The sequence below is a fragment of the Leuresthes tenuis genome, unplaced genomic scaffold, assembly GCF_036924035.1.
Source record: "Leuresthes tenuis unplaced genomic scaffold, fLeuTen1.0.hap1 SCAF_10, whole genome shotgun sequence".
NCBI lineage: Eukaryota > Metazoa > Chordata > Actinopteri > Atheriniformes > Atherinopsidae > Leuresthes > Leuresthes tenuis.
The window spans coordinates 3,490,694-3,512,746 of NW_027325364.1; the positions used below are offsets into that span (position 1 = coordinate 3,490,694).

The window sequence follows — 22,053 nt, forward strand, 5'->3', positions numbered from 1 at the left end:
ACTGAGCTTTTAGTTGGGGTAAAGTGTTGGTCGTTGAAAAATAGTGACTCGACTTTTCTGCCTTAAATGAGTAATATTCATGGTTAAAATAGTTTTTGCTCTATGATGAAACTGCATGAGAGGAAACAACAGATGAGAACCAATGGACTGTTTGACGGAAAAACCCACAGAAATACACGGAGGAAAGTGATGTCATCATGCAGGAGATGAGCACAAATGGTGTGAGGATTACAGTACATTTATGTTGAAACAGCTTTGTATTCTGTGTTTTAATTCAAAGTAAACCGATTAACTGATTCCCAAAACTAAATAAAGGGAAAGACTAAAACACCCACTCAGAAAGCATGACTGCAGGAATAAAAATGCACATTGTGCGTTATCAGTGTTTGTTCAGTGTGTTTTGTTTCTGAGGACATAATCTGCCACGAGAAACGGCCACGTGCAATTTTTTTTCAATAAAACACGTGATGTTAGGAGTTAAAATACATGGATTACAGGGTAACAAAAGTCAAACAGAGAGAAGAATATATGTCCTACCTAGATCAGGTGGGGCTCTCGTGCTTTATGTCCAGACTTCTAAAGACAGTGTCTCAGAGCCTCCAGTTTACAGCTTGAGACCCCACAACAGGCTGGTACCAGCAAAGGCTGAAGATGACGAGTGTCCGTATCAGCTTGAAACTTCTGCAGCTCCTTAAGATTGTGTTACATTCCGTCAAGGATCGCCACTCCAAAAGCGCACAGTGATATTGACGTCTATAAATAACTGTGTCTGCAATCAGCACCTGCCAGCAAGTATTATGACACAGAGGCGTTCGTCTGCCTGTCTGATAAGCAGGTGACCACCCTCTGGTGGGATTATAAGGCCATGTAAAAGTTCCAGACAGAGAAGTATTGCTCAAAAAGTCATCGCTCAATTCAGCCCAGAAAAAGAGGAATCAAGGGGTCTGAAACTAAAGCAAAGCAAAGGGAAATGTCCCACTACAAAAGCTCAATACAGCAAAAACAATTCCCTGTTGCAAAAGGATAAATGTTTTCCTAAATCAGTCTGTGACTTTGATGTGTTTCCTAGACAGATAATACGAGTAAAAGATAAATCGCCTACCTCCACTACCAAGGCACCTGGAAGCAGGGCTCCTTCAAGGTATTTGGATGTATTCCAGTAGGTGAATAGAAAAGGGTTTATAGTGATCTTCTAATAAATGTAGGTACAATGCTCCACAAACATTACATAAAATTATAAACTATATATTTTAGTGAATATTTTAAAGACTTAGCAATACTAAGGAGATAAAAAAATATCACTGAGTGCAATAAAGTGACCAAAACCTCTCGACTGAGCAACACTTGACGTCCTTGTGTGAAGATTATTAGGATTTTTTTCTCTTAGATGAATCTGACTTATCAACTACAAACAGGTTCAAAGAAAACACACAAGGTTGAACTGGTGTTGGCTAAGTGACGCGTTGGTGGGTCAATGTCCTGTCAAACGGTACTGCACAGGTAAAATCTCCAACTTCAGGCGTTACTTCTCTAAAGTGCTGAAAATACTTCTAAGCTGACCCAAAAGTGCCACTGAAAACAGTACAGGGTGACAGGTATTAAGTAGGCCACTGTTCGTTATCTCGCATCCTTAGATTAATTAGTGAGAGGTAAGACTACGGAAACACAAACACTCCCTAAACCAGCTGAGTGTTATAATTTCACACTGAGGCACTGTTCGTCCTCCCCCCGCCTCCCTCCGGTAACAGCAGCCTGCTTCTCGAGCAGCGGCAGCAGCGGCAGCTCCGTGGCGGACAGTCCGGATGAGAGCTCCTCCTCCCCGGCCTCCTCCCGTCCTCTCTCCCCGTTGCCCTCCGGCCCGACCCTGCACTCGCAATCCCGGTGACCGACGGAAGATCCGCTGTGGCCAATTTCTCTCATCTTTTAGATGGGAATGTTTCTGAGATGCTCTCTTTAGTGCGTGTCCGCCTTGTGCATGTTCAAGATAAACTTAGGAAGGATAAAAGGGAAACGGGAGTTCAACTGCAATCAAAAGCTATGCGTGCAGGCAGGGGGAAAAGAGTAGCGTGAGTGTCCGCCAGTGCAGCCATGTGTATATGTGCGCGTGCATGTCCGAGTCATGTGTGCGTGAAGGAGCGGTGAGATGCGCAATATATCCGCCTGGCTGTAAGTGCGCCAAAGGCTAAAGAAACGCGCAACGCTCTGCTGTCTGCTGCGCGTTTTTTCTGATCGGACTTCTCAAGCGCGTAACCAGCGAGCAAGCCGAACAAATACCACGATAGCCTCACTTTCCATTGGAGGTAAAAAGATGTGGATGGAAAATTACAAATGTGAGTTGTCAAAAAAGCCTCACGACAAAGTCTACAAACTGCTGTGCACACACTGAATGCATCCCAGAAGCTGACAGGCAGCAAGAAGAAAAAATGAGGCGACGATGACAACTTAGTCCCTCATCTTCCCTCCCACCAAACGGCGGTTCATCCTCAAATAATCCTGGCAAGCGACTGATGTTGTAGCATCTCCTGTCTGCTGCCTGGACGGAGGTGATCCTGCACAGGTGGACGGCAGAACAGTTTGGGAAGGCGGCAGCAGCGCACCGATGCCTTGCGCTTCAGTCTCTCCGTGCTTCTCTCCGACTATCTCCAGCAGAACAGACAGAGAGGGAGAGGCTAAAAAGAGGGAGATGTTCAGAAGGGGTGGGGCTGGATGGATCCCCGCTGGGACCTGGAGGGATTTTAAGCACTCATCACTTTTTTCACCTCAATACTTCTCTCTTTCTTCCTCTCCTTCTCCCCTCCAGCCTCTCAATCATTTCTAGTTACCTGCAACCTTCTGCTATCACGCAGACACGCACAAGAAAAGCAGTGTGAAGTTCAGTGCCAAGGGCAACTGCGTGGGAAGTATGCAAGCATGTTATTACCCACATATTTTATGTCCTCAAAGCCCGGCTCACACCACCTCCTCATTTATTCTAAACACCCACAGGCAAAAATAAAGAATTACGCAAAGTTCTATACCCAAGCCTTACCTGACCCCTGCTGATTTCAAACAACATGCATATTGTTAGTAATGCCAAAATAAGACCTGTAGATCCGTTAAATTACGAAAAACCTACTACACTTTCGTTAACATCTGTCTAACTTTGTCTGACTTCCACATCAAACACCTTTTCACTCCAGTCTTAATGACATCAACATCGATGTAGCTTTGAGTAAAGACAGGGAATCAGCACTTCCAGAGGGCTAAAGGGTATCTTAGATCTGTTTCCATGACAACTGTGGGTTTGAGGCAACTTCTTTAACCACCATGTTATCATGACACTGTACCGTTGCTGTGTCCAACCCAGCAGAGAGCTCCATCGCTGACAGAGCTCTGTACAAACAGTGGATGAAGTTAAAAATAAACTACATATATATTCATCCGGCTAAAAAGATGCATTAGTCTGCGTGATGGTTACACTGACTTTGTGCTACCCTCCATCTCAACCCTGCTTATTTGATCTTTAAACAGTTCCCGATTATCAACGTCTGCAGAAACAGTTTGGGGATTCCAGCGTGCATTTCAGCTACTTTACCCCCCACAGATTCTCTCCTGTTGTCTTTTTCTCCCATTCTTTCCTTCTTCTTCTCTTGCTCTGTTTCTCTACACAGTCTGTCTGCTGTATAATTATTTCCATGGTTACCATTAAAGATGGCAAGCTAAGCCTGATGTACTATGGTAGTAATTTTGTCCTCTCCTCTCATCTGTCGCCTGTTTCTCTTCTTCTTATGCTGCCTTGCTACGCGAGTTCCTGCAGCCTTCTCTTATCTTCTTCTTTCCAGCACATTCCTGTTGCTACATGTGCAATCTGCTTAAAACCAACATTTAATTTAGAAGCTTATACAGCTCAAGCGTATGCACAAATACATCACCATGTAATCCACATGCAAGCAAGTCAGGCATTCAACTTATTCCAAAAGCATTAATCACATTATGTTACACTGCTGAAGCTGTCAAGAGGCACGACAAGAGATGGCAAGATGCTTGTAGCCATAGAAGTTTTAAGTCACGATGCTGCATGCATACGTTCATGTAGAAATTCTCTAAACTGCTTCGTTGTTTTAAGGGATGCTGCATTTTATTGGAGTTAGCTTAAACACTTCTTGAACAACGAAAAGAGCAGCAAAGTGGGAGGAATGACATTGGGATCCATTTCAACAGTTTGTAACAAACTGCAGCTTGCACCAAATGAACTCCCTTTGTCTTGTGTTCATTTTCACGCGTTTCCAGACTCCTGGCTGTGAGCTCACAAGTTGCTTTTGTGAAATGAGCCCCAGGATTCTTCAGAAAAGGTCTGTTCATTTTGAAAACACAAACAATGTGCGATGACTTGCTAAGAAGCTCATGAATCATCGGTATAAATGATGAGAAGCTGTGTTACAAAAATGAGGTCCTTTGATTAATAGTCCCGGGCATGAAAATAAGTTCCCACATATTAAAAGCACAGTTTGACATTTTAGGAGATACACTTTGTTCACTTTCATGACAACAGTTCTATGAAAAGAAATAACATAAAAATACAAAAAAAGGATGGCTGTCTGACATATAAAGAAAAGACTAAAACATCTCTGTCTGCAGAAAACAAAATCTGTGTGCAAACACCTCTGAAAAGCTCTAATAAATGCAATATCATGTCTGCTTAATCCATACAAAGAAGTACTGTACAAAGTATAGGAAGATCTGTAAAAGTCACTGCTGGTTGCCTAGCAACCTCAAATTAAAAGGAAAGAGTTTAGTTCAATAAAACTGGATTTATGATTGAAATTGTGTGTTTACAATGGAAAAATAAAGTGTATTAGCAGTCTTTTTGTCAAATGAAAATAGACTATGTACACAAGGTTATTGGCCATAAATCTGAATGATTGCACACAGGCACGAGCCTGATATCCACTCCCATTTCTAGCCAAGAACAAATGCATGTGTTCTTAATTAATCATTTGAAAATAAAATCACTGAATGCGCAACAATTTATCAGACTCTGCAATGAAAACAACTTCAAAGAAGAAGAAGAAGAAATTCAAAGAATGTTAAACTGAGACCCGCAGAGGTGACATGGAGCAGCTGAAATGTGTTTTATTTGGTGTCAGTTCGGGAATTATGAAAAGAACAAAAACACACTGAATGGAAAAGGTAACAGAGGCTATTAACTCTAAATTGAGAGAAGAGGACACCAGCAGGAAACCTGCAGACAGCGAGTGACAAGGTCCTTCAATAACAACAGAGCAGCCGTCCTTATTTATACATGCAGCCACTGATCTTTGTGCAGACTGTTTCAGTTCATTTGAAATTTAATTGGTACTCTAATTAAAAAAGTCTGTGCCTTCTTCATCTGCATTGCTTTAATGTTCCTGACTTCAGAATCAGCCCCCAGCAGCAGTTCATATTTGTAACAGTAATGAAATTGCCTTAAGTCTTATTGATCTTTCAAAAAAATTATTGAGAATTTGTGTGGAACTCGAAACATTTCAGTGATTTAAAATGAAAAAGCATGAAAGCAAAGTTTGGGATTTTTGTTTTAGTGTGTTGAAGTTGCTATGGAAAGACACGGCGAAGTGCGTCCACACTGCTTATGCCAGAATTTGTTGGTGGAAAAACGGTTTTAGGCAGCAGTAACACGGTGGTGTTGGACTTGCTCGGACTGGATTAAATGAAATTTTTCAGCCTTCTTGAGGTGACCATAATAATTGTTACGTGCCAGGCGGCCAGGTATTCTGTGGTTTTGCGTCTCCTCCCCCCTTCCCTGTGTGTTGTGTTGTCTGTAGGTAATTGCTGCAGGGATGCTGCTCACCTGTGTGAGCAGCTGGTTGGATAATTACCAATGACCAATCACAACTGAGGAGCCACTTTAAAATGGAGGAAGTCTCGGGCCTTCAGGAGCTTCTTGACTTGTGATTTTGCTACCAACCTTGACTCTGTTTGGTGCTCTTTCAGAGACATATTTGTTCAGGTAGGTGTGGGAGGTTTTGGGACTAGGTAAGTTGGGGTACCCTTTACACTTCTTTTGCCCTCACGTAGCATTTAATTGTTATTCCACTGGGTTTATTGGTTGTGCCACCACTGTACTGTTTTGAAGGGTCTTTTGTTAGACAAGCTAGTTAGGTATTTTGTTTAATTTCTTTCTTCAGAGGTAGCTCAGACAGGCCTTCTTTTGTTATATTAATTTCATTTTATTTGGCACAATCACTTTGTCCCATCCTCCCCCCACCTTGGAGTGTCTCTGTTTTTTGTTACAATAAAGCTAATTTGTTCACTTCAACTGAGACTCATTTGATTTACTGATTGTCGTGTTATTGTCTGCTAACTGGTTTCACCAAGTGGACGTAACAACAATATTAAGGTTTTCTTCTTCTATTAGTTTATTTCAACACAACAGATTTGCTAAGCTTGATGCAGTGGGGCTCAGCGCCGACTTGATGTGATGCATGATGGTCTCGACCCAATGCAGTCTGGTTAGATATCTTGTGTGACTTTAAATGGCACAGCAGACCATCACCTTGTCAGATGACATTAAATACTTGTGGGTTCAAGGCAGCTATAATCAAGACTGGTGTGGCACTGCAGTCGCTCTACTCCAGCTGCACCAGCTGAGAACCACTTCTGTGATGACACAACTCTGCCCTGATTGGCTGAAAGCTTCGCTGACTAAGAAACAGTTTCCTCCTCAGACCTTCAGATCTGTTATCTTTCCTTAAAGGGATGCAGTTCTCTCACTCAGCTCATGGTGCTGTATCTATGGACACCGAACACTATAGTTTGCATTTCTAGCAGCTGGAGGAACAGTTTAGTTAAATGGTACCTGTGCTGTTTTTGGAAAAGAAGTGCGGCTGAACGCATCTCATGAAGTATATCCTCGTGTTGCCCTAACCTGACACGCAGTGTCTCAGCATCCTGGTGGCTTGATTATGAACCCACAGGGAAGCTTTTGAGTTTGTGATGTTTTCGACCCTTTTGCTTTGCTCATGCTGGGCATGGTGGCATGTTGAAGCAGCACATTAAGCTAACAACGTGAAGTCAGCCGCTATCAGTTCATAACCACAGAGCACAGGAAAAATACTGCTGCAATTTTTACCATTTTCTGTCCTTTTACATTATCCAAATTATCTTTTAATAGCATAAAGCTGTATAAAAGTGAAACAAACATAATTGTGACTTACAATTTAATAGTCTATAACCCATGTCATAATTTTCTAGTGTACACTTTAGAATAGAATAATAGACATTTAATGAAAATAAATGCAGGAATATAGATAATTATGTATATGTGGGTTCTCTCCAGGTACTCCGGCTTCCTCCCACTGCCCAAAAACATGCATGTTAGGTTAATTGGTGACTCTAAATTGTCCCTAGGAGTGAGTGTGAGCGTGCATGGTTGCTTGTCTCGTTTGTCTGTGTGTGGCCCTGTGATGGACTGGCGACCCGTCCAGGGTGTACCCTCTACAGCTGGGATGGGGTATGTTGGCTGAAACAGGTCAATTATATGCTGCTTGTGTCTAAATATTTGAATCACCAGTTAAATTATAGCACTTTACTTCAGGTTAAGGCAAACTCGTGTACGATATTTCTTCACTAAAGGTCTCACTGCAGCCCAAAACAGCCACATGTGACAGTTTAATGTAACGTTAACACATAATGCTACATAGTTATGTTGTTCTGGTTAATGTCAAGCTGTCACATCGAGTTACGCACAGCAACGGTGATACGCATTCATAAAAGTCTTGTTCATGTTCGTGACAGGTGTCATGTCATGTTTATGGCACTTTTGTAGGTTTTATCGACATCTCTTAAAAACAAAATGTTACTGAAAACCGACAACAGCCCCTGGAGTGAACCAGAAGCACAGAAATCTCTACTGGGAAACAACAAGGCGTCCTTTTTGTGCAGATGACACAAACTGTCACTGGACACAGTCAGAACAGCTATTTCAGTCTACATGTAAAGTGATGTAGACAGGCTGCTGCCCAAATGTTCTCAAATATTTTCTGAAGAACTGAAGTCAGAAGGTATAGAATATGCTGGAGTGGAATAAAAGCATCCTGAGACTTTTCCTCTATGACACCACTGAGTTGATTCTGACCTTAAACTCTGTGCTGAAATTAATTTAAGTTTTAAATTAGATTAAATTCAGAGCTTAGTATATCTTTAATGTGATCCTGTACAGTGCCTTGCAAAAGTATTCACCCCCCCTTGGCTTTTTATCTATTTTGTTACATTCCAACCTGCAATTGAAATGTTTTTTAATCCTATTTTTTTTAATAAATAATAATAAAAATAAAAAAACTGAAAATTGACATATGCATATGAATCCACCTCCTTTACTGTGAAGGCCTTAAAAAGTTCTGGTGCAACCAATTACCTTCAAAAGTCCACATAATAAGAGGAATGAAGTCCACCTGTGTGCAATCTAAGTGTCAAACACACCTTTCTGAAACACCACTTAGCAAGAGGCATCACACCATGAGGACCAGGGAGCTCTCCAAACAAGTCAGGGTAAAGTTGTTGAGAAGTGCAAGTCCAAATCTTTGATGATCCCCCAGAGCACCATCACATCCATCATCTTCACTGGAAAGAACACGGTACCAGAAACCTGCCAAGAGAGGGCCGCCCACCAAAACTCACAGACCGGGCAAGGAGGGCATTAATCAGGGAGGCAGCACAGAGACCAAAGGTAAGCCTGAAGAGTTTGTCCATAGGACCACAATAAGCCGTACACCCCGTAGAGCTGGGCTTTATGGAGGGGTGGCCAGAAAAAAGCTGTTACTTATTGTTAAAAATAAGAACGTTTTGAGTTGGCGACTCCCCAAATGTAAGGAGGAAGGTGCTCTGGTCAGATGAGACGAATGACATCACATAATAATCATGCCATGACATAATGGTCACACATGACCCCAGGAGCAGTGAAACATGGTGGTGGCAGCAGCATGCTGTGGGGATGTTTTTCAGCAGCAGGGACTGGGAAACTGGTCCGAGTCGAGGGAAAGATGGATGGTGCTAAATACACACACCTCTACTGGGACGACTTCATCCACACGCCCCCCTGCAGCACAGCTCATTCACTCTGATAAGAACGTCAATCTTACTCAAAGTCGTCGTTCACGTTGTCAAAATCTGATAAATATCCTGCCATGTTGCACAAAACTATCAGCAGCAAACTCTGTGTGAAGTTAGCCGACTGTCACAGAGCACGGAGTAAATAAACTGTGCTGCAGGGGGGCGTGTGGATGAAGTGGTCCCAGTAGAGTGCCTGTGTAGAAATCCCTCCGTTAGCTAAAATACTGCAGAGGACCCTCAAGCTCCCAGGCTTCTGGTAGAGGACCCAGGCTTGAAAGTGGGGGGACTGCCCACAAGAGGGGTGAGTGTGAAATTTATAAAGATATTTACATATATACAAATATGTTGGGTTTTTTTGTGCTTTGGGTATTAATTGAAAAGAGGGCAAAGCACAATGATCAACATTTAAATTTAAAGGAAAATAACAGCTGCATCGGTAGAGTGCCTGTGTAGAAATCCCTCCGTTAGCTCTCCTATAGTCGCAAGTAGCCACATAACAGCAGCTATGAGCTAACAGAGCTATAGCACACGTTCATTCATTCATTCTTCTTAAAGTATTGGTGAAATAAAGACAGATAATGCCTTATTTAGAGGCTGCATCCTCTAAGCCCCGTTCACTCCGTTATATGGATCTCCAGTTATCTAAATATCTTCTGAAGGACGCCGACTTTCACCAAACTATTCTCAGTGAGTAGATGAACGTATATCATGCCAGAAATAAGGTCCAGGTTTAAAAATACCGGAGTTCCCCTTTAAGGGGAAACATTTAAACGTATTGGAATGGCCGAGTCAATCCAATTGAGGTTGCTGTTCACTAGTGAAAACCGTCCAACATGAAAAATTGTTGTTCGCTTCACAGTAAAGAAATAATACATCTTCAAAGTTGTAGGCATGTTCTGTGAATGAAATGGTTCAAACTCTCAAACAATCCATTTTAGTTTCAGGTTGTGATGCCACAAAACATGAAAAATGCCAAGGAGGGGGGGGGTGTGAATACTTTTGCAAGGCACCGCAGATTAAAGTCTTTAAATTGTGTGTGTTTCTTTCCAATGAAAATTTCACACCCTCTATACCAGAGGAAATCAGAGAAAAGCTTAATAAACCGGTGGATTCTTTTGTTGGTGCAGAAAATCACATTAGAAGACACGTACTATAATCAATACATAATCATTTTGTCTTGCTGTGAGGCTCATGAGATTTCTTTTATAACCCATTTTGAAGAATAGCGTCATGCTTACTGATGAGTCGGCTGAGCAAGTGCAACCTTATTTCAGAAATTAATGATTGTCATTATAGCAAAGGCTGATTTCTCTTTCTCCCCGTTAGGCTGTTTTACTGTTAAATTGGCTGCAGTAACACTACTTCATGAGACAAAACAAGTCATTGATCATAATATTATAACAATAGACAAATCATCTCAGGGGAAAGATTTTAATTTCTTTTTATTACTGGGTCTCAGAGAATGTATTTGGGTGCTTGAAGTCACTGCCACGTGAAAATCTCAGAAAACCCAAGCCTGCTTTTTTGTTTTTAGGCCACCTATATCTAAAAATATGTCATTCGGTGGGCTGTTGAGGATTTCAGGGGAAACTTTACAAGGTTTTCTCGTTATCTAACTTTAATTTCAGATGATGCTTCATTTGCTGTACTTTAGAAGAGCGAAGATTCAATTATTTAGCTTTTGCTGTGAGCATCTTCACTAGTTTTAAAGCTAAGTTAGCATGAGAAATAAACGAGCTAATAATGCCTCAACAGCATTATTTCATTTTTTACTTATTTTGTTTCAACTTATCGGGAGTTAAAAATGCAGAAGTTATAACTACAGATGAGATAAATGTAAGTGTTTGAAAATAAAGTTGCCAGTCAAGTACTTTTCAAGTATCGTTTTGGTGCATGGTCTGAGCTCTCAGACTATTTACTGTATGCTCTCTCATGCCGTAATAGCGTGCTCCAAGGGTTATTAAGTACTACAGATCTGAAAAGAGCCAGATCCTGAGTAAGAGAGGGATGGAGAGCAGTCGAGTGGGACACCCCACACCCTAAAATTAACCGTTTGAATAGAGGATGGAAAGGATGGAAAAAGGAGTTTCTGTATCATTTTGTCCAAAGAATGTCGCAGACGTTTCATTAAGACCTCAGGAAAGGGAATTTTATGTCTCCTTTATGGAAGTTATTGCCTAACAACCTTGGCACAAACTCCCAGGAAGGCAGTGTTTTTATCACCGGTCATACAACTTTCAGTGGAAATGATCTCATGCTGACATGTCTCCCAGACGCCCCCCCCTCCTCTTCACTGTCAGTCCAAACTCGACCAAGCAATCTGCTCCACTTCCAGTGGAGCCACTGCAGAGCAGACACCAGCTTGTGGCAGCCTCCATGTTTCAGATGGATAGATAACGGGGGGGTTCTGGCTGACAGGAGAGGAACGAACCAGAGGAGCTGTAACAGAAATCACACTGTGACAGCCAGACTCCTGAAGAGTTGGAGGAGAAAATGGAAAGATAGGAAAGGGCCGAGTGTCGCATTGTAAGAAGTGCAGCTGAGAAAGTCTTGTATTCTATGACGGGATGATCGATGGTTGAACAAGGAGGACAGGACTATACATGTGCACACTGCCACCTTGCTGGGCCTAATGCCAAGGCAAGATGACAATGAGGCCCACAATATGCAGGTGTGGAACCGGCTGCCAGATGTACACAGGCATTTTTCTTCTTTTCCATCTCCATCTGGCCTGTTTGTATGCTCTGATCATCTCTGCAGCAACTTAACTGGACAGCATTTCTCATGACCTGAACAACTGTTTCACAGAGCTCAGAAGATAGGAAACAATGCATTAAATCAGATTTTTCAGAGCAGAGTCCATCATGACTGGACATCAAGTGCATTTTCTGTGACTGTGCATGGTGATGCTGTGGGCTGCATCGGACCTGTGATATGGCTAAAGAGGCAGCATTGTTGGGTATGTTCTGCCAAGAAGCTACGTCTGAGCAGGCTTGATGCTAACAACATTAAAAGGGTATTTTGGGGCTTTTTGATATGATTATTATTATATATCCCTCACCCACTGCCTCTCTGAGATTAAACCCTAGTTCACCTCAAACTTCCTCAAACTTAACAGATAAAACTGAACTCCTCCTTGTTGGCACCAAATCCACCCTATCCAAAGTTGACAGTTTCTCCCTCACCATAGACAGCTCCATAGTGTCCCCCTCCCCCCAGGTTAAGAGTCATACAGCACACTTTCTGTCCACTCTCACATCAATATGATTACCCGGTCTAACATTAATCGTCTCCGCCCCTCTCTCACTCCTCACACCGCTGCTATCCTGGTCCACAGCCTCGTCACCTCCCGCATCGATTATTGTAACTCACTCCTTTTCGGTGCCCCTCACAAATCCCTTCATAAGCTTCAGCTGGTCCAAAACTCTGCAGCCCGCATCATTACCAGAACCCCTTCTTTTCACCATATCACCCCCATCCTCCAGCAGCTTCACTGGCTCCCGGTCAGATTCAGAGTGGCATTCAAGATCCTTCTTCATACATTCAAGGCGAGCCACAGCCTCGCCCCCCATATCTGTCTGATCTCCTCTCCATCGCCATCCCCTCTCGCTCCCTCAGGTCTTCCTCCTCCCTCCTCCTCCCTCCACATCCGCAACATTGACTCTTTACCCCTCTTCATATCAAAACTCAAAACCCATCTGTTCCAAGCTGCATTCTCCCTCTCGCCTCATTGCTTTTTAACTTGTATCATCTTATTTATTGTGTTTTTAATGTGTTGTTAAGTGTCCTTGAGTGTCAAGAAAGGCTCTTTTCTAAAAAATAAAATGTATTATTGTTATTATTATTATTATTTTAACCATAAATAGTCTTGCTTTAGGTCATAGTCTTCATCAGTGCATAAAATCTTTCAGCATCTACTCGACGCTGGGTGCAAAATCTTATTTAGACATTCAGACTTTTACAATACTTTTTCGTCACAGCATCAGATCTGAATGCAAGTCCCCATACAGTAAATATGCTTATGATGCTGTGATGAACATTCTCCCTTACAGCTGATCCATCTACTGTTGGCCCAAGCCTCATCAGAAATGGTCTCCATGGAAGGGTGGCTGTCAAGAAGCCATTCTTAAGGAAGGGAAACAGGGAGAAAAGGCTGAGCTATGCCAAATGACACAAGAAGTGGACTGAAAATCAGTGGCAACAGGTCTTATGGAGGGATGAATCCTCCCCAGAGCCCGGACCTCAACATTATTGAAGCAGTGTGGGATCATCTGACAGAGAACGGAACAAAAGGCAGCCCACATCCAAAGAAGAGCTTTGGGATGTCCTTCAAGAAGCCTGGAGAACTATTCCTGAAGACTCCTTAAAGAAATGACAGAAAGCTCATCTCAGAGGGTTCAGGCTGTGTTGGAGAATAAAGGAGCTCAGACCAGAGATTCACTTTAAAGTTGCTTAAAGTTGTCCAGCGATACTGCACCTTTTACTCTTTTTTGTTTGTTCACTGTTATATTTGTTACATATTAATGCTTTTGTACATGGAGCCTGACACCAAGCATTGTTGAAAGTCTAAGAGGTGAATGGACAAGTATTAGTCTGTATAAAATACATGTTCTCTAAGATGGAATTGTTTTCACATTCTTATAAAATAAATTGCTACATCCAGTTAATGGCCTTTTACTTTTGAAGCCAGTAGGGCACTCGGAGAGCTCAGTCTCCTCTGAGACCAGTTTAATGGAAGTGAACCCAATGAATTGGTTCTTTCTTTGCTCCAAATGTCCATCTAGTTTCACGAAATTCAGTCTGGTTGTTTTTCTTCCTGCCGCTGAAGCATTTAGTTAAACTTAACATAACATAACAGCCATGATAAGAGCTGTTGTTTACAGCAATTCTGTGAAAACCTGAAGACAAGAAAGACATTGTTCATCAGTAGTATCACGGCTCATTCTCATGACATGCAGTCTGCAGTCAGGGTAAATTCAAAGCAGGATTAATGCATAATTACTCTTTAGGTAGTAAAGTCTGTGCCTTTTTCCGTGCTGCCTCAAATTTGTATATGCAAAAAGTTCCTCAAGATGCCGTCTCCAGTATCAAGTGAACAGTAGTTAAAAGGTTTTCATCATCTTTCCACCCTAAATTTCATGTGTTCCTGCCATTCTGCAAATAAAAACCCACATTTTCAACCTTTAAAATACTGCCACCTGCCAACAGTGCACCATCCACCCACATAATCACATTAATCACATCTCTGTGGCTCTTGTTTTCTGCTATCCAGTTATTGCAATGTCATTTGTGAGTCATCCTACTCGCCAACTGCTGCTGTGCCAGAGGATGCAGAAGAATCTAAAGAGATGATGATGAAAATTCAACAAAGCAAAGTCAATATTAAGGTACATATTTGTGGGAAGCAATCCTCCAAAGTAGGAGAGAACAATCTTCCCAAAGAAGCCTTATTGTACAGTACGAAACTGACAGCTAAGTAGATATCATGGGTGCATCGTTTCATCTGTGCAGTATGGACATCATCTGATGTTTTCATAATAAACCTCATTACTTTTTGTGTGTTTATGTTAGTCACATCATCTGTGGGGTAACCTGGCTGACTGGTTTTATTAAAGCAGAGAATTATTCAAGCCATCACTTCAAATTCTCATTAGAGAAGAGGATGGAAATGGACAGCAAAAAGAAGGCTTTTGCATCCAAACTGATCAGATCAACCACACAAGCTGGGTTTCCATTGCTGTTTTGTATATATGCATGTATGCAACCCTTTTAGAAGGTATGAATTAGACAAGCCAACAACAAATGGTTGAAATTGAAAAAAAAAGCTTGTATGCTTGCTTGAGATCATTTTTGCATGCATGTATCGATATGATGAACATAAGGTGAATAAAAATGAATCATCTCTGACCTGGCAAAGATTAAGCAACATAGCCTAATACCGCCACCTCTATGAAGGCGAGTTCATTAAACTAATTCATTAAACTTAAACTAGTCAATAGAAACATTGTTAAAAAGGCCCATCTACCTGACCTAATCTTCATTATTTCGGTTAGTAGTTCTTTTATTTGTTCAGTCAGCTGTCAATCATTAACACAGTCAACCAATCACGTTGCACTCCTTGCTGTCCGTCCCCGCCCACAGCTGCTGCCGTCTCTCATTCAGACTTCCTTTCACAGACATTGGGAGCGCTGAAAGTTTCTTAAAGTGCTGAGCGTGCACGAAAACTCAATGTTCATTATTTCCATTTCAGAACCACTTTAATGCACTTGGAAAACTTTCGTTGATGACTGTGTGTGGATTTTGTATTTGGTGAAGAAGCCTCTTCATAAACATTCCTAAAACCGTATTTGTCTTTTACTGGACCTCCCGGAGCGTGTTTGAATCCTGTACTAACCAAGAGTTCCCAGGGGTGAGGGCGACATCGGCCAACCGTACAGACGGGGGAGAGCATCTCAAGGCTAACCGTATTTTACACTCATTCTTTTCTGCAGCTTTTCAAAAGCTTCAGATTTGCTTTGCAAGTGAATTTAAACACTTCAAAAGAACAAGAACTGCAAGATCGTTCAAAATAACTTTCATGGCCAACAGTGACGCACCAACAAGACATTCGAGGATTTGTCATTTCCTGCAAACACAGATAAAAATACAGAACTTCCGACTTCTCACTGCCATATGTTAAACCTGCACGACAACATGAACATATTGTTGGCTTTGTCACATCCACCTACACGTATACATGGTGGAAACAACGTGAAGGAATGCTGTGCTGCATGCTATAAAAGACAACACCATCAGATAAGGATGTGAATACATACAAAAGGTGAGGCCTGTCAGGCACATACCGTACATAACGGTTTACATCATGTAGGCAGAGATTACTGTAGAAATGAGCAGTAAACTTTAGTTTGTGTGGAGCTGAGCAGCTTAAACATACACAAACATGCACACATCGTCCTCCAGGGTGAAGCGGACTGTGTGCATCAGCACAGAAAAGCACTGAGCCTCGAGGTGACAGCGAGACACAGAGCTGGTGTTGGCCTGACAACAGCAGTAGAATTCATGCTTTCTCTCTCACAATCCTCCTTCTAATTTCTGTCTCTCCTCTTTTTCTCTCATAATTTCTTCTCCTCCTTTCCACCACTTGTTCCTCTCTGCCTTTTTCCATCTCCTGCCCCCCCTCCTCCCAATCGACTGTGTGCACATATTCAATTAAAGGGTTGTCGAGTGCAAACTGAAGAGCTTAAGGTTACCACACATTCATACACATTGTATCGACACGCACACAGATCACTTGGGAGGAGAGTGGAAGCAAGGTGCACATAGAGTCGTAGCACACAGCAACAGGGGTAAACGGATGAAAAGATCTCATGTTAGCTGGCCATTTTCTATCAGGCTTTTTCCTAAACAACTGCAAAAATATTTGGTATTTCAGTCATTATGACTCATGATTTATTACTCGTATCCATGTCTGCAGATATTAGGAGGGAATGAAAACTGGGCAGTGTATGTGAGTATGGATTTTCATTAATTCCAAATGCTGCATTCACGATTAAACAAACAAAAGTTTGGGACATATTTGTAACGCTCAAGTGCTTCTTCAAAGACACAGTCAATGAAAAGTAATTATTGAAGAATTCTTACAGATGTTTGCTTTGCTGAAATCTTAAACTCAAGAGCGTGAACAAAACAAAAAATCATCCATGACAACAAAACCAACAAGAAATAATGCTGTTGATGCAGAACAGGAAGTTTGTTTTTCTCTATCCTACTCTTGGCTGTTTGATTCATATATGCTGCACTGCGATCATAACTAAAGAATCGTAAGAGTCGCGTCAGCATTTTAAGCAAGAGTCTGTATGGATATTGGGAATTAAGTGCAATTAATTATTGCATATATAAGTGTAATTATCATAGTTTTGTAGTAGTTGTGAAGGCATCTGTGCACAGAGTCCATGACAAATTTACCTACAGGGAAAATAAAGAATAGTGCATCATATTGAATCATATTATAGAGGATTGTATCGCATCGTATCGCATCGTATCGTATCGTATCGCATCGTATCGTATCGTATCGCATCGTATCGTATTGCATCGTATCGTGGAGCAGATTACTTGGTCAGAATTCAACAAATTCATCTTAACTGCAACTTTGTTTGTTTTTTTTAGCTCATCCCACAAACTTCAGGCTTGACTAGAGAAATGATATAAACACAAAACCTGAGATCTTTCAGAAACTAATGCAGTGTTCTTGCATGAGAACCTAAAAATTCAATTGAATTTCTGATTGTTTTGGGATTTATATCCCATTTATATCACTAATCCTGTTTAATGCATGAAGTCTGTTATAAATTCAATATAATCAAAAATCACCAAAATATTTCTTTTTAATTTCCTTTGACCTCTGCAAAAACCTAATTGTACTCAAAAAAGAAAGTGAATTGTGTAAAGTTTATAGATTCTTTGGTTGCACTAGAATCAAAGACAAAATACTTTTCTGTTCTCTGAAAATTTGCTTTCGAGGTTTAGAGGGTATTCATCACCATATTTAACCTTTTTTTGTGATTTAAAGAAAGGAGAAAGGGTAGTTCCTCCTTCTGACAAACTGAGACACCTTTTCCAGCTCAGACTACAGCTCTTAGCCATCACAGCCTTCTGCCAGTCTTTTATTGACCCACACTCCAGCCTGTTCATCTAGCAGCGGTAAACAACAGTCTGGAGAGCAGCAGCAGCCAGGAGTTATTTCACAGCTATCTCCATTTTAATCTGAAGACTCCAGTGGCTCAGTTTAGCTCACAAAAGCCCAGTGATTACTTTGAAGTGGCTACAGGAAGCATTTTCCTCTTCTTCTTCTAAAAAAACCAGAGTGATAAGAACTTATCTGCAGGGTTCTGAACAACATATTTTTAATCTACAGACCTGTGAGTATATGAACTTCCACTGAAAAATAAAAAATAGCACACAGCTGCACGTCTTCTCTCTCCTGCTTATTCTTTTAAATGTATTCAGCAGCAGCATCAGATGTGTGAGAAGAATAGAGGAAAGTTCTGCGAGATGACCCAAAAGAATAATACAGATTGGTTATTTTTTTGTATGTGAAGCCATTCATAACACAGGATTTGTTTCTAAAAGTAAACTTTTTATTTCTATGTCCAGCTCTTTAGTTCCATCTCTGCAGGCTCCAAACAGCTGTTCTGAATAAAAATTATTATTTGCAAAGTTGATTTGCCTGCAAGGAAAATGCAAAATTGAAACAGGGAAAACATATGAAATCACTCTTGCTGTGAATTTATTTGTCTTTTCTCATTTGCTGTTTTCCTTCATGAAGTCAAAGTTTTACTCAGATTTATTATACAGTATACATGGAACGCCATAACCAAGCGGCAGGGATAGTGTACAGGAGTGGAGAATGACAGATCCTGTAAGACTTCCACATCCAGATCGATAAATAGCTGAACAACTGGACATTGTGGTGGTCAACAAACTACAGAAGAAAAGTAGTAGAGATAGATGTAGAAATTCCAAGTGACAGCAATATCTAGAGGAAGGAGCACGAGAAGAACCAAGGGCTGATGGAGGAAGTTGAAGAGATGTGGGCAGAGAAGTTGTGCCAGTGGTAACTGGGACAGTGGGGGCATGACCCCAAAACTCGGAGAGGGGCTGCAACAGATCCCAGGAGCAAAGATCTCTGTCTGGAAGAGCTCAGGAACCACTAAAACACTGCAGAGGACCCTCAAGCTCCCAGGCCTCTGGTAGAGGACCCAGGCTTGAAAGTAGGGGGGGACTGCCCACAAGAAAGGTGAGTGGGAAATTTTTTATTTACATATATACAAATATGTTGGGTTTTGTTGTGCTTTGGTATTAATTGAAAAGGGGGCAATGCACAATGATCAACATTTAAATTTAAAGGAAAATAACAGCTGCATCATTAGAGTGCCTGTGTAGAAATCCCTCCATTAGCTCTCCTATAGCTGCAAGTAGCCACATAACAGCAGCTATGAGCTAACAGAGCTATAGCACACGTTCATTCATTCATTCTTCTTAAAGTATTGGTGATTCAGTTATTTTTAAAGTTTGCAGTGTGACTGACAAAAACTCCCATTTTTGTACAAGCCAACCACCGCACAACTGTATCTAATCAATATTACAGTGAATTCTTTTGAGGTGCAGTTTTCTAAATGTATACCAATCCTGCACTGAAGCTGTGTCGTACATCAAAGACGTTACAAATTTTAATATAACTCAATTAAATATAAAGAAATAAAGTTAGACCTGGCTTTTCATTACACACACACATCTCAGAGATGTTTAATAATATATACTAGATATAAAAATGATATCTACTAACATTTATTCTGCTTTAGAGATATTTGATCTTGCCATCGAAGTTATTATTCAGCAGTGAAGACTGCTGGAAACTGGCTGCAAAATTAGCACGAGACGATTTCTCATTAAAGTACTATTAAAGTAACAAGTTGGAGAATGAGATGACCACTTAGGACCAACACAGTCTTGAATTCAGCTTTTCTCCCTCAGCTTATCCCCTGGCGTCTGAGTTGCTAGGCTGCCAGTAAGATAATACTATTTACAGTAACATAATCTCCGCAATGTTTCAAACTTCACACAGAGCCGTATTCTTGATGTCATAAATGCTCTACAGCGAGCAGTTCTGTTCCTCTTATTGTCACGACCACCTTTTCCACTGCTTCTGTAAGTTCATTTTTACTGTTTACTGCAAGTTTTCCAGCAGCATTATCAAGGTTATTGCTCCCTGGTTTCTTTGTGCATCTCTGCAGCTGTTTGCATCCTGTGAATCACACATGGGAGGCTGTGGCATTTCAGAGAGGCGGCAGGAAGCAAAAGGTTTGAAAAGTGGGTTCTTAGGGCTTGTATGAGATGGGGTTTATAATTTAGAGGTGTTCTCACTGGGTTATATAAATCCACTGAAGCCTGAGCATGTACCTAAATGTAGATGTTTTAAAGTTCACCAGATCAAAGTAAAAGCTCTCACAAAGCAGGCTTTTCTTATTCTAAAACAGCAGTTAATTGGTTCTTTTGGCCACTTTGTACCAGACTGAAATATCTCAGCAGTTTTTGGATGGACTGAATTACAGTGCAGACATTAAAATTAGCCAGAGGATTAGTTGTGACACCTTTCCTCTACATGAGGTCGAGTTTTGGGGATGTTTCTCCTCTTTTTTTTGAGTAAACGGATATTTGAGGTTTCCATTTATTCGGTGAAATATCTTCACAATCATAAAATTAACAGAAGTTTTTTTAAATATTCATGTTTTCCTGTTGGTTTCTGAGTTAGTAGGAAATAATATTAGTCTATTAATTTCTGGCTTTAAAAAAAATCATCTTTTTTCTTCTTTTTGTTTTGTTTTAACTGAACAAATGAAATTTGTTTCAGATGAAACAAGGTGGTCAGGGCTGATCATTTAAGCAAAGATTGCACTACCACCTGCTGATGTGTCCCTGATTGGTGTCAAGCTGCACAGAACCGATGAATGGAGCAGGAAGTCGGGTCTAAGGAAGACCGTCCTGTGCAGCCACTGCCTGTGCTTTTCATCCATGACTCTTTGTTCCCTTGTTTTCGGCCTTTTTGTCCTCTTTCCTCAGTCAAACTTTCAACCAATCAGCATTTGCATCATTTCCTAGGATTACATACTGTTCGGTTTTCAGAGGCTTTAACTGAATACCCAAAATCCTCCTCTCTGAATGGAGGATTGTCGATCATTGTGGAGAATATAACCTACCCGAAGCCATCAGTATAGGATGCTAATTGTTCTAAACCTTTATATTCCATCCACAAACAGATAGTTTGGATCTCAATCTCTTGTGATTGCGATTATGCAAATTTCACAACAACCGAGCTGCTTTGCAAGGTAAACACCAAAAGGTCAAGGTGTGGAAATGAACTGTGAAAGTTTGGCTGAGTCGTTAGATATCACGGAAATGTGCAACTTCACTCATCTGGGAGACAATGTGCTCGGCTTTTAAATCACTTTCAGTCCGATAAGCCACATGGAGGACAGAATAAAAGGCTTTGTAGCTGAGACATTGCCGAACATCGCTCCTGTGGAGTTGATGCATCAGTGTCACTTCCACTGAGCTGCACGCATACTGTGTCATTTATGACAGTCAGATTCACTTTAACGCTGTTATTTGAATAATTAGGATTCAAATTCGTGCACGGCAGCTCTTCCTTTACACCGTGGTTGGATGTAATGAATTTATTGTCATTTTAGTTTCTTCTGCAGACTGATTAGTTGCTCCTTGTTACACGTCACCAGGATAGTTTATGCATCATGTTGTTGTTGCCTCGCATGAGTTTGAGCACAGCGATAGCAGAACGTGAAATACATTCATATCTTTACCTTCTGAACTGTGAGACCCTTTCATGTCGGAAGGTGATCTCTGCCTGCTCTTTCCACATTTTACTGTTATCATTAACTGTCGTGTCACAGGAAGATCTGCATGCTCATTTAATTGAAGAATGAACCAATAGCTCAAAGTGTGGAATGAAGGAAGACAATGAGCCGCTATGGAAAGACACAGATAGATGAGGAGCTGTGCAGTTTTAATTGTTCCCACCCGCGTTGTTATGGCTGTGAGACAGGCTGCTGTTAACTCTCTGGTGTCCCACACACACAGATTTTCATTTCCTCCTGGTGTCTCATAAGAAGTATGAGAATAATATTGAATAAAGAAAATCTCGGGGCATATTCTGAAGTGGCCCTGGTGCTCTGCTGTAAAATACCGTCACACTGTCTCCAAAAATGGTCACAAAATCCGACATTTTCAAGTCCTTAGACTGATAAAAGCAGTGTATTATTATTATTCTGGCATCGGCAGCAGTTCTGTGCTGTGCGTCCATCTTCAGCTGAGGGGAAACGCTGTGTGTCTGTCTGCAGCAGTGCTGGAGAGCAACTTGTCTGTCAGAGGTGGAATTGATTTTTGGTAGCA

General features: G+C 41.2%; 1 protein-coding gene across 10 annotated transcripts in view; it reads right to left on the reverse strand.

Moving 5' to 3' along the window:
• Positions 1-22,053, reverse strand: part of syngap1b (synaptic Ras GTPase activating protein 1b) — a 166,353-nt gene that overhangs the window by 69,258 nt on the left and 75,042 nt on the right. Inside the window, exon 1 of one of the 10 annotated variants that reach the window (XM_072393609.1) lies at positions 538-2,623. The exons of the other annotated variants lie outside the window; for them this stretch is intronic. The gene's annotated coding sequence lies outside the window, so the exon portion shown is untranslated. Of the gene's footprint in view, positions 1-537; positions 2,624-22,053 lie in introns of those variants that run through there. 10 annotated transcript variants of the gene reach the window in all.